This window comes from Dendrobates tinctorius, unplaced genomic scaffold (genome assembly GCF_039654945.1).
Source record: "Dendrobates tinctorius isolate UK_male_01 unplaced genomic scaffold, ASM3965494v1 ptg000060l, whole genome shotgun sequence".
NCBI lineage: Eukaryota > Metazoa > Chordata > Amphibia > Anura > Dendrobatidae > Dendrobates > Dendrobates tinctorius.
The window spans coordinates 80,269,695-80,283,675 of NW_027361728.1; the positions used below are offsets into that span (position 1 = coordinate 80,269,695).

Consider the following 13,981-nt stretch of genomic DNA (forward strand, 5'->3'; position numbering starts at 1 on the left):
GTACCTCAAGCATTTCAAAATCGTTCCTATGGCACCAGAGGACATGCGCAGATAAAGGTTAGCCAGGTCCATGCAGACATTTCAGGTCCAACCTCCACACTGCCTGACCAGCACCACAGATAAAGGACGATCCAGGCCCAGATACAGGTGCGTAATCAAATAAAGCCTAGGGCAGGGCAGGGCCGCTGTTAATGTGAACAGCAGCCTAGATCAATCACTAAGAAAACAGAAAGAATAGCGTACATGACCCAGCGCGCACGGCTACAGTGGTGCTAAATGTCTCATTTTTGAATACAGATAGAAACCAATGTGTGTTTTCACACTTTATGTATTACGTTCTGACCACAAGCAGCGCTGGCTTCTCCCCCTCTTTTTTCTTGATATTGGTTTTGTGGCTGACCACCACTGTAGCCGTGCGCGCTGGGTCATGTACGCTATTCTTTCTGTTTTCTTAGTGATTGATCTAGGCTGCTGTTCACATTAACAGCGGCCCTGCCCTGCCCTAGGCTTTATTTGATTACGCACCTGTATCTGGGCCTGGATCGTCCTTTATCTGTGGTGCTGGTCAGGCAGTGTGGAGGTTGGACCTGAAATGTCTGCATGGACCTGGCTAACCTTTATCTGCGCTTGTCCTCTGGTGCCATAGGAATGATTTTGAAATGCTTGAGGTACAGTGTGCATGTAATGAGGTCTTGCTTTTATACATTTAGGAGGCCGCAATGGCACAGCGAACATAAAAAACGTAGAGTAGGACTCCCCATACGAGACTGCCTTGACGTGGCGGGGTAGCTCAAACAATTGATCAATTTTTTGCTAAATGTCTCATTTTTGAATACAGATAGAAACCAATGTGTGTTTTCACACTTTATGTATTACGTTCTGACCACAAGTAGCGCTGGCTTCTCCCCCTCTTTTTTCTTGATATTGGTTTTGTGGCTGACCACCACTGTAGCCGTGCGCGCTGGGTCATGTACGCTATTCTTTCTGTTTTCTTAGTGATTGATCTAGGCTGCTGTTCACATTAACAGCGGCCCTGCCCTGCCCTAGGCTTTATTTGATTACGCACCTGTATCTGGGCCTGGATCGTCCTTTATCTGTGGTGCTGGTCAGGCAGTGTGGAGGTTGGACCTGAAATGTCTGCATGGACCTGGCTAACCTTTATCTGCGCTTGTCCTCTGGTGCCATAGGAACGATTTTGAAATGCTTGAGGTACAGTGTGCATGTAATGAGGTCTTGCTTTTATACATTTAGGAGGCCGCAATGGCACAGCGAACATAAAAAACGTAGAGTAGGACTCCCCATACGAGACTGCCTTGACATGGCGGGGTAGCTCAAACAATTGATCAATTTTTTGCTAAATGTCTCATTTTTGAATACAGATAGAAACCAATGTGTGTTTTCACACTTTATGTATTACGTTCTGACCACAAGCAGCGCTGGCTTCTCCCCCTCTTTTTTCTTGATATTGGTTTTGTGGCTGACCACCACTGTAGCCGTGCGCGCTGGGTCATGTACGCTATTCTTTCTGTTTTCTTAGTGATTGATCTAGGCTGCTGTTCACATTAACAGCGGCCCTGCCCTGCCCTAGGCTTTATTTGATTACGCACCTGTATCTGGGCCTGGATCGTCCTTTATCTGTGGTGCTGGTCAGGCAGTGTGGAGGTTGGACCTGAAATGTCTGCATGGACCTGGCTAACCTTTATCTGCGCTTGTCCTCTGGTGCCATAGGAACGATTTTGAAATGCTTGAGGTACAGTGTGCATGTAATGAGGTCTTGCTTTTATACATTTAGGAGGCCGCAATGGCACAGCGAACATAAAAAACGTAGAGTAGGACTCCCCATACGAGACTGCCTTGACGTGGCGGGGTAGCTCAAACAATTGATCAATTTTTTGCTAAATGTCTCATTTTTGAATACAGATAGAAACCAATGTGTGTTTTCACACTTTATGTATTACGTTCTGACCACAAGCAGCGCTGGCTTCTCCCCCTCTTTTTTCTTGATATTGGTTTTGTGGCTGACCACCACTGTAGCCGTGCGCGCTGGGTCATGTACGCTATTCTTTCTGTTTTCTTAGTGATTGATCTAGGCTGCTGTTCACATTAACAGCGGCCCTGCCCTGCCCTAGGCTTTATTTGATTACGCACCTGTATCTGGGCCTGGATCGTCCTTTATCTGTGGTGCTGGTCAGGCAGTGTGGAGGTTGGACCTGAAATGTCTGCATGGACCTGGCTAACCTTTATCTGCGCTTGTCCTCTGGTGCCATAGGAACGATTTTGAAATGCTTGAGGTACAGTGTGCATGTAATGAGGTCTTGCTTTTATACATTTAGGAGGCCGCAATGGCACAGCGAACATAAAAAACGTAGAGTAGGACTCCCCATACGAGACTGCCTTGACGTGGCGGGGTAGCTCAAACAATTGATCAATTTTTTGCTAAATGTCTCATTTTTGAATACAGATAGAAACCAATGTGTGTTTTCACACTTTATGTATTACGTTCTGACCACAAGCAGCGCTGGCTTCTCCCCCTCTTTTTTCAAGCTATCAACAGCAGTAGACTGTGGCACATACTCTGTGATGGCAGGAACCAAAACACAGACTATAAATGGTTGCAGATATTGGTACCATGTGCTAAAAAAGAGTGCATTGCAGCAAGTCCCTTCAGCATCTAAGGGTTGTGTTCAGTGCTAACCCTATGGAATGTTCTTCCACTCTTGTTGGGCCATGACTGCTAGATGGTCTGCATGTCCTAGTCCAACTATCCTTCATTATGTGTGGTCATCTGGCATTCCCATCTGTACTATGGGTGACTTCCTTCTGGCTGCGTCCACAGCACACTTGCAATTAGACTGTATACTCTTGGGGACCAAGGTGTTCCTCCACTTTCAGTAGTAAAAGTCTTAGATGCTTCCCTCGCTTTCCTCCAGCTAGCTTGCTTCATACAGCCTGCTGAAACAGGGAGATTAAATATTCTACCTGTTGCTGTGCTGCTCTGACTGGACTCTACAGGAACTCTTAGTAAAAACTATTGTTGCTGTAGTTTTGTTCACACACTCCACCATCAAAACTAGTTCCCTAGCTACCTGCCAAGTGCTTTGATTAACTACTTAACTGCCTATATCTGGGGAGCTTATTGCATATAAAATACTGAATAACTATTCTTAAAGTAATACACACAGTAAAAGAGCAAATAACAAACCTGAATGCATAGAATATTACAGATCCCTAAAAAAATGCTGCAAAACATTAATGGCATACATATAATGTGCTTTACATTATAAACATAACTGTTGTAATCCCCAACTCTGGGGTATCACACATGAACACAGCACCAGAACCACTATCAGTACATAAATACATCAACAGAACCATCATCAGTGCAGAAATACATTACCAAGCATAGTACAGAAAATGAAACCCAATTGTATATATTTTTAGTCCAAAATACAAGAATTTAAGTGAAAAAAAATTCCTCTGGAGGTGTTCATATTCTTTAAAGAGATAGCACCAAAAGGAAGCAGTCAAAAAATCCATAAAATTCACAATTTTATTGAAATCACATATATAAAGGACACAACAGTACATGGAATGGGGAAGAGAAATATCCAAACGTGCACAGTGGTGCAAAGGATCAAAACACACTGTGTCCACAATCCCAGGATAGTCAATATCTATCCCCAATAGGGAAGTCAGAGGCAGCTTATCATGGGCACACTGATGAATAATCGATACCTATCCCCAATAGGGGTTTAAACAATTCATCATATACACATCAGTATATGGGCTAAAAGCTCAACCCTCACTGCTGCCCATAATTTCCCATCAGGGCAGAATACAGAAATCTACAGAGCAAATGCTCAAAAGAAGCGCCCTGACAGCATCATCAGTGTTAAAACAACATCAGTTGCATAGATGCCTAGAGGACAACCCCTATACGACGGATGTTAGAAATACACATAACAATATAAGTGCTGTGAAGGCGTCATTACCCGGGTCTAGTGGAGACGGTGTGGTAGATCCAGTCCCCAACGCGCGTTTCGGAGCCGTGGCTCCTTCCTCAGGGGGCGTGGTGAGTGGGCGCAACCACCCAGTTTAAGTAGCGCACCCACCGGAAGTCCCACCGGCGTGCACGCTACCCGCCAATCAGAGGACGACTCATCACCACAGCGACGCTGAATACACGCGGGCCCACGTGATCAGACGCCGCCGGGTGGGAGGAGTCAACCGCCTGGTCAGCAGACAGCACACACGCGCAATGGATGTGGCTGTAAAGCCACCATTTTGACAGAGGGCAAGACAAAGGGCAGAGGTGAACAATATGGCATAACAGGACAATAGGCATATAAAATGCAGCCGCATAGTGCCTACAAATTGAAAGATAATATAGCAGCTATGCAGAGCAATTAAAATTAAACAAGGCAAAAGGCACAAACATACTGGAATATACAAAATCTGCATTAGAGAGACACATAAAGATTGTGGAAATCTATAGCCTATACCCACAATGTATAATGGCATATATGATCATATAAAGCATACAAAGTTATATTGACAACAATGTTGAATACAGCATACATATGCCAAATAGACACTTATATACATTGTTAATAGACATGCAAGATATACACCAACTAATATATTACCATACCAAAGCAGAGTATATGTATGTGTAACACCTCATATACAGAAAATATATAAGACAACCATTAATGATACAGTAACATATATTAGTACATCATATCACATCAACAGAAAATGTAGGTCAATACAATTGTCCTCAATATCTTGAAAGATGGCTCTGAACTTCATCCACATTCTCCAAACAAATAGATGATGTAAGTAGAACTACAAAAATAAACAATAAAAATGAATAAAATGACAAAACCACTGTAATCACGTAAACATATATCAGACCATGACTATAAGAATGGGACATATGAAATATTTTCGTTTAATCCATATGGTTGGATAGTACCCAATGTCCAAATTCACCTAGTTTCAGACATAGCTAGACGATTGGACAGTTTACCTCCTCTTATATTAATGTTAAGGGCATCAATGCCATGAACACTAAGTAACGTGGTATTACACCCATGATGTTCGTTAAAGTGACTGGGCAAAGTTTTCAAGCTCGAGTTGTCAGTGCAGGCAGAGGCGGCCTGTATGCCCAAAACATGTTCTCTTGTACGAACCTTCAACTGCCTTGTTGTCATACCCACATAGATTATACCGCAGGGGCACGTGGCATAGTATATCACGTACCGAGTGGTACATGTTATACGATGCTTCATGGTAAATGTTTTAGTACCATCACAGTTGGTAAATGAAGTACTCCGTACAATATTGGGGCAGGCCACACATCTGCCGCATGGAGTACATCCCTGCCCAGCCGGAATATCATCCAGAAAGGTGTGCGCCCGACGATCAACATAGTGACTGGCTACCAATTGATCCCTCAGATTTCTAGCCCTCCTAAACTTGATGGATGGATATTCCGGGAGAAATTTATTGAGAACTGAATCAACCTTAAGGATGGGCCAAGCCCTTGCCATAGCATCACGCATCAGCCCATGTTGCGAATGAAAGGAAGTGACAAAGCGAACCATGTCATTTCCTTCAGATCTCTTATTGTTCCTGTAGAGCAAGTCGTTGCGAACTGCATACCTCGCACATTGATAGGCCCTTTTGACACTCCGTCTACTATAACCGCGTGTCAGAAAACGTGTTTTCAACTCATTAGCTCTAAGCTCAAAGTCCGCATCGGTGGAACAGATGCGGCGTAGTTGCAAAAACTAGGGGTATTAGTAGATGTTTCCTTGCGGTAAATATCCGTTTGAATTATACCTCCCACATCCTTACGAATAGAAACATCCAAGAAGTTGATTTTAGTCGGATCCTATACCAACGTGAGTTTGATAATCAGATCAATACTGTTCAAAGTGGACACAAATTGCTGAAGGTCGATGGAGCTGCCCTGAAAGATGAAGAAGATGTCGTCGATATAGCGTGCCCATAACTGGACACGCTCAAACAACCACTCTCCATCAGACAGGAAGAGGTCCCTCTCCCACAGCCCCAGGAAGAGGTTGGCATAGGACGACGCAAAGGCCGCACCCATGGCAGTCCCCTGGAGCTGTAGGTAGAAGGACCCCTTAAACACAAAAAAGTTGTGTGTGAGAGTGAACTCCAAGAGGTCCAGGATGAGGTCTCTAAGATTGAATTCTGGTAGGTGAACATCCTTTACGCACTTCATCTTGGACCAAATCAACTTCCAATTTCGATACCTTCACTGCCGTGAAGGATCTTAATTTGTTCTCTAGATCATTACTGTTCAAACGTTATTTTTTTAACAACGATCTCCAACATCTTTTTCCTACAGAGGAGGAACAGGAGGCTATAAGAACTCTGGAGGAACTGGCGGCTGAACATGACGAGGAGGGAGGTAAGATTCCCCCATCCATCCGTCCACGGTCAATGAAGTTCCCTCCTTTCACTTCATGTCCTAATATAGATCTATTTGTACGTGTGGAGACTGATGAATTTATGAAAATCCCCAGATTCAGCAAGGTGGATAATTTGACTAGAAATGAGAGAGTGAGGCTGAGATATTTACAAAATCTTCCTGATGTGGTATTGAAGCCGGCTGATAAGGGTGGCAATGTGGTGGTCTGGCCTACAGCAATGTATGAGAGGGAAGCGTTTCGTCAGTTAAACAACTTGGAATGTTAGAAAAGATTGACATACAACCCCCTCTCTGCATTTGCTGACAAGCTAGATCGGATTGTGAATAAGGCCGTGATTAATGGCATTGTCACCAGACAGCTGGCTTCGGCACTTATCGTTAAAGAGCCCACTATAGCAACACTGTACCTCTTACCTAAAGTTCATAAGGACATCAAGTCACCACCAGGTAGACCTATTATATCTGGATGAGGGAACTTTCTTGAAAATATCAATAAATGGATAGATCATCATCTTCAGCCGCTAGTATCCAGTCTTCCCTCTTTCCTCAAGGACGCAGGGGATCTATTGAGGAAGGTCGATGGACTCTGCATGGAGAGTGATTCTCTTTTTGCTTCTGTGGATGTTGAGTCTCTATATACCAGTATTAAGCACGTAGATGGATTGCGTGCAGTAAAGTTTTTTCTTACTACATCTACACTTTCAACTGGACTTAGAGACCTCATCCTGGAGCTCTTGGAGTTCCCTCTCACACACAACTTTTTTGTGTTTAAGGGGTCCTTCTACCTACAGCTCCAGGGGACTGCCATGGGTGCGGCCTTTGCGCCGTCCTATGCCAACCTCTTCCTGGGGCTGTGGGAGAGGGACCTCTTCCTGTCTGATGGAGAGGGGTTGATTGAGCGTGTCCAGTTATGGGCACGCTATATCGACGACATCTTCTTCATCTTTCAGGGCAGCTCCATCGACCTTCAGCAATTTGTGTCCACTTTGAACAGTAATGATCTGAATATCAAACTCACGTTGGTATGGGATCCGACTAAAATCAACTTCTTGGATGTTTCTATTCGTAAGGATGTGGGAGGTATAATTCAAACGGATATTTACCGCAAGGAAACATCTACTAATACCCTTCTCCATGCCTCTTCCTGCCATCCGCATCACCTCATTAAGGCCATTCCGGTGGGGCAGTTTTTGCGACTACGCCGCATCTGTTCCACCGATGCGGACTTTGAGCTTAGAGCTAATGAGTTGAAAACACGTTTTCTGACACGCGGTTATAGTAGACGGAGTGTCAAAAGGGCCTATCAATGTGCGAGGTATGCAGTTCGCAACGACTTGCTCTACAGGAACAATAAGAGATCTGAAGGAAATGACATGGTTCGCTTTGTCACTTCCTTTCATTCGCAACATGGGCTGATGCGTGATGCTATGGCAAGGGCTTGGCCCATCCTTAAGGTTGATTCAGTTCTCCATAAATTTCTCCCAGAATATCCATTCATCACGTTTAGGAGGGCTAGAAATCTGAGGGATCAATTGGTAGCCAGTCACTATGTTGATCGTCGGGCGCACACCTTTCTGGATGATATTCCGGCTGGGCAGGGATGTACTCCATGCGGCAGATGTGTGGCCTGCCCCAATATTGTACGGAGTACTTCATTTACCAACTGTGATGGTACTAAAACATTTACCATCAAGCATCGTATAACATGTACCACTCGGTACGTGATATACTATGCCACGTGCCCCTGCGGTTTAATCTATGTGGGTATGACAACACGGCAGTTGAAGGTTCGTACAAGAGAACATGTTTTGGGCATACAGGCCGCCTCTGCCTGCACTGACAACTCGAGCTTGAAAACTTTGCCCAGACACTTTAAAGAACATCATGGGTGTAATGCCACGTTACTTAGTGTTCGTGGCATTGATGCCCTTAACATTAATATAAGAGGAGGTAAACTGTCCAATCGTCTAGCTAGGTCTGAAACTAGGTGGATTTGGACATTGGGTACTATCCAACCATATGGATTAAACGAAAATATTTCATATGTCCCATTCTTATAGTCATGGTCTGATATATGTTTACGTGATTACAGTGGTTTTGTCATTTTATTCATTTTTATTGTTTATTTTTGTAGTTCTACTTACATCATCTATTTGTTTGGAGAATGTGGATGAAGTTCAGAGCCATCTTTCAAGACATTGAGGACAATTGTATTGACCTACATTTTCTGTTGATGTGATATGATGTACTAATATATGTTACTGTATCATTAATGGTTGTCTTATATATTTTCTGTATATGAGGTGTTACACATACATACACTCTGCTTTGGTATGGTAATATATTAGTTGGTGTATATCTTGCATGTCTATTAACAATGTATATAAGTGTCTATTTGGCATATGTATGCTGTATTCAACATTGTTGTCAATATAACTTTGTATGCTTTATATGATCATATATGCCATTATACATTGTGGGTATAGGCTATAGTATTCCATAATCTTTATGTGTCTCTCTAATGCAGATTTTGTATATTCCAGTATGTTTGTGCCTTTTGCCTTGTTTAATTTTAATTGCTCTGCATAGCTGCTATATTATCTTTCAATTTGTAGGCACTATGCGGCTGCATTTTATATGCCTATTGTCCTGTTATGCCATATTGTTCACCTCTGCCCTTTGTCTTGCCCTCTGTCAAAATGGTGGCTTTACAGCCACATCCATTGCGCGTGTGTGCTGTCTGCTGACCAGGCGGTTGACTCCTCCCACCCGGCGGCGTCTGATCACGTGGGCCCGCATGTATTCAGCGTCACTGTGGTGATGAGTCGTCCTCTGATTGGCGGATAGCGTGCACGCCGGTGGGACTTCCGGTGGGTGCGCTACTTAAACTGGGTGGTTGCGCCCACTCACCACGCCCCCTGAGGAAGGAGCCACGGCTCCGAAACGCACGTTGGGGACTGGATCTACCACACCGTCTCCACTAGACCCGGGTAATGACGCCTTCACAGCACTTATATTGTTATGTGTATTTCTAACATCCGCCGTATAGGGGTTGTCCTCTAGGCATCTATGCAACTGATGTTGTTTTAACACTGATGATGCTGTCAGGGCGCTTCTTTTGAGCATTTGCTCTGTAGATTTCTGTATTCTGCCCTGATGGGAAATTATGGGCAGCAGTGAGGGTTGAGCTTTTAGCCTATATACTGATGTGTATATGATGAATTGTTTAAACCCCTATTGGGGATAGATATCGATTATTCATCAGTGTGCCCATGATAAGCTGCCTCTGACTTCCCTATTGGGGATAGATATTGACTATCCTGGGATTGTGGACACAGTGTGTTTTGATCCTTTGCACCACTGTGCACGTTTGGATATTTCTCTTCCCCATTCCATGTACTGTTGTGTCCTTTATATATGTGATTTCAATAAAATTGTGAATTTTATGGATTTTTTGACTGCTTCCTTTTTGGTGCTATTTCTAAATTGTGCAGTTTTCCTATCTAAGTCCCAATATATAATATCCTTATGTGTATGTGGTAACATGATGCTTTCTCGTATTTCTTTGGGATAGTTATTTCTTGCCCCCACATATACTATGTCTTTTCCCTGTTTATTTCATATTTTTTTAAAGAGGCAGATTGTTCATGTGTGATGTAGCAAATAGATAGTAGAGACATAGTCTCAATCTACCAAAGTTCCTGTTATCGCTCTTTAGAAAATAAAAATTGTCAGAAACTCATTACATATTTTATCGTAAGAAATTGCTCAGATTCTACTATATGATTCTTATAAAGAAGTTCCTGCCTCAAGTATTAGTTTGTGTTATGCCAGTGTTAACATTAAATAATGTCAAATAAATCTGCATATCTTAGCAACCTGAACCCTTTTTTGATATGACATAGGAGAATGGAAGATTAGAATCAATTGCAGTCATAACTGACTACAGGTTTTCAGAAGAGTAAGCCTGTAAAAAGGAATAATATGAAAATGCAAAACCTTAGCTTAGAGAATACATTTGCATGGTTCTGCAGGTCATTTGCTTTCTTGGGAGTATGTCCCATCAGGAAAATGTGATCAAATACTTTCTGTAAATGCAACCTTCTGTATTCTTTATTTTTTACTTCAGTTTTTCCTTAAAGAGTTAAACCCACATATCCAAAGAATAATCAGGTTTGGCACAAAGCCTAATGACTATCAATTATTTCACTTTCCACAGAGAACGAAAAAAACAGCAATCACATTATTTGGAAAGAATTGAAATGGTTTTAGGTCATTAGAAGTAAAAATACAAATATTTGTATAGAAACTCTGCCTTCAGTGTATTACGCTCTACTTCCCAAGGCTCAAAATGTGTCCCTTATTGTGTCTGGATCATGGCAGGCCTAAGATGGCCATCTGTTATAATGAGTTATTTAATCAAACGCATACAATTGATAGAATGCCGTTCCAAAGAGATTGTTGGAAGTCTGCTCGGCATGGCTGGCTAACTCTGAGTGTAGCTGCCAACTGACTTTGATATGTTGAAATTCTATTATGCAGAATACCTAATTATCGTATGCATTCAGTTCCTTTAAGACAATCTTAAGGAGAAATTGTAATTTCACATTACAGAGAAAATCTGCTCAGTAAGTGATGGTGAAAGTCTCATGGTTCATCTTATTGGAAAGTGATTTTTAAAATGAATCTTGCAGCATTGATAAGTGCCAACAACTGTCTATAAATTTTGATAACATAACTGTACTCCTCAGTATTGAAATGGCTAACAAATCAACAGGCCAACAAACCATTAGGAGATTGCACAGCAATTGGCTCATACCACTACTCTCAAAGGCAATCATGGTGAGGAGCAAGATGGAGGCTGGAATGGAGGTCTATACTCTTCAGCTTTGAGTTTCAATTTTATATTTTTGTCAGTGATAGCCAAGATTGATCTGGAAACCACATGGGCAACACTGTGAAGAAGTCATCATGAACATCACACTAGTTCTACCCTTAGAACTATGGTGTGGGGTGGAACAGTGTACTGTAGGCAAACCCCTCTAGTCTTCATTTCAGGTGTACTAACAGCTCGTCTTTACACAGATTGGCCATGGTACATGATGTCATGGCTTCTAGTGCCTCCGGACTTGGCTTAATTTTGCATAGTGAGATGACAGCAATGGATCTTTATGATTTGTGTATCCAAATACTTCAGACAAGAATTAATAACCTCATTGATTGCATGCCAAGGTGTGTAAGTGCGGGGATTTCTGCACGTAGCACTACTACTCAATACCAAATAAATTGACATGTTTTAAAAACATTGTCTCAATTTTGACATTATTTGCATGTCATTAACAAGTTTAACGATCTCGTGATTGCCATGATTTTATAACGTTTTATTCTTGGTATTGTAGTTGTAATGTGGAGGAGTGCCTAAAAATTCTGGCCAAATTTGGTGCACTCAGATGACAATCTAATTAGTATGTAGGACATGAGAATCAAACATCTTAGAATTCAAAATGTTCCACTTCTGTGTTTCCCTGACAGGTTCCATGAGTGGTATTAGAGTTGGGCAAACTGCAGCCCACAGGCCACATCCGGCCCTCTAGCTGTTCCAGTCCGGCCCACAGGCTGCAGTTTTCCCAGATTTGGTCTAACATAACAAAGCTTTACAGTCTTTTAAATATATTGTTTGTTATGAGGGAATCTATTTTTTCTATTGCATTGTAATTCTTGGTACCGTTATATTATTCATTTTTTTTCTGTGTTAAAAATCTTATGACAGTGCCATATTGTGCATCAATGAGCATTTCACTATGGCCCATGCTATACTAGCACATGTCTGGGGAGAATTCCTATGTGGCGTTCCTCACTTTGAATCCAACCAAGAACAATGTCTGCACAGATTTTGTATTTTCTCCATGTCTTTGCTTTTGCTTCTCCATGTCTTTTCCCCAAGTTCTTTAGTTTAACTTTGGTTATTTGTTGAACTATGTTATGTGTTGGACTGAGCAACTTTTAATTCCTACATCATAGACCTTTATGTAGTTCCTCTGCAGGTATTACTAAAGTACGGTACATCTGCATTAACAAAGAGCTGACAGAGCTGAGACATGTCCATATGAGACATTTGTTTTTATTAACACGTAACTACAATGTCATTTGTACTAATTGTTCATATATAGATAATTGTCAGTGAGCTGAAAACATTGGAAATGAACAGTGTTACCTATAATGTTCCAAAGGGCAAATTCGAATATAATAAGGGAGAGGATGTGAATGAATGGACAGGGGAAGGCTAAATCTTGAAGCTTTGCTTTCGCCATTGAAAGGAGCCAATCTGCCCTAAAAGGAAAGATTTAACTCCTAATAACTACATGCATTAGACTTTATTCATATTGCCAATTTTTGTCATTATACTTCGGAGTCTTACAAAGCTGTCAAAAGATATCCATAGATGTGTTTTACCTTCTGTACTATATTGCTCACATAGAGGCTTTTTGTGTCATATATTATAGCAAAAATTAAAAAAATTGAAATCTCCATTGGTTTTAGAGTATGCAATCTGTTGTGAGTTCATTTTCCCCTTCACCGTCGATGTCTGATGAACTCCCTCTTCTGGTAAAGGAAGGTAGTGAGGCTGAATACCAAACACCTGGTCTGGTAGATGATGACTGGGTAACAGGAACTTCTGACTGGATATAAGGCAGCCGACGCCCTTCTGAGTCGCTGGTGATTTCTCTGCTGGATTCTTGGAGACCAGTCTGATTCCTGCTTCCCAAAGATAAGTTTTTGCTCTGCTATTGAACTTATTAGTTTTGTTTTGTTTACCTTGTTTTTTGGAGTTCAGCCATCCCGGTCGGGGGTGTGCTGAGTTCCATTTTTGTCTCAGATCAGTTTGTCTCTTTGCTCTGTCTTCAGAATTTACCTGAGTGCTGATATAGTCATTTTGAAGTCCTAGTGACTTCAGGGCCTGTTTTTCCTATGAGACGGTTGGGACATTTTTTGGTAGGGTTTTTTACGGATTGCAGACAGCAGCTTTTCTATCATGTCCTTTTTATTTAGCTTGGGCTCCATCGTTTGCTCAACCTATCTTTCTATCTGTGTTAGTGTTTTCATCTTGCTTCACCGTCATTATATGTTGGGGGCTGCCTATTGCTTTGGGGTCTACTCTGGGGCAGTTTAGATTTCCCCTTTCTTTATTTAGGCCTATTTAGTTCTCCGGCTGTGATTGAGGGGTCTAGGGCATCGTATGAACCCCCCATGGCTACTGTTAGTTGTTGAGGATAGGATCAGGGGTCTGCAATCCGATAGCTACCAACCTCTCCGGTTTTCTGGACTTAGCTTGTATTTTTGTTTTTTCCTCCTTCGGTGACTCATTCATAACAGCAATCCCTTAGGAGTATGTATTAAACTTCATGGATCTGTGACTTTTTTCAACCTTAATAACTATGAATCTACAAAATTGCTACACATTTAAAATATGAGGTTGTTTATGCAGCTTTTGATCAAAGTGTGAAAGCCCATCTA

The 13,981-nt window shown here is 41.9% G+C and overlaps 1 long non-coding RNA gene across 1 annotated transcript; it reads left to right on the top strand.

Annotated features, from left to right (window-relative positions):
- Nucleotides 1-683: 683 nt before the first annotated feature.
- Nucleotides 684-9,916, top strand: LOC141092803 (uncharacterized). Its single transcript, XR_012232928.1, has 3 exons — nt 684-2,291; nt 6,383-6,445; nt 8,601-9,916. It is a non-coding gene; the product is annotated as an uncharacterized lncRNA (long non-coding RNA).
- The last annotated feature ends 4,065 nt before the right edge of the window (nt 9,917-13,981 follow it).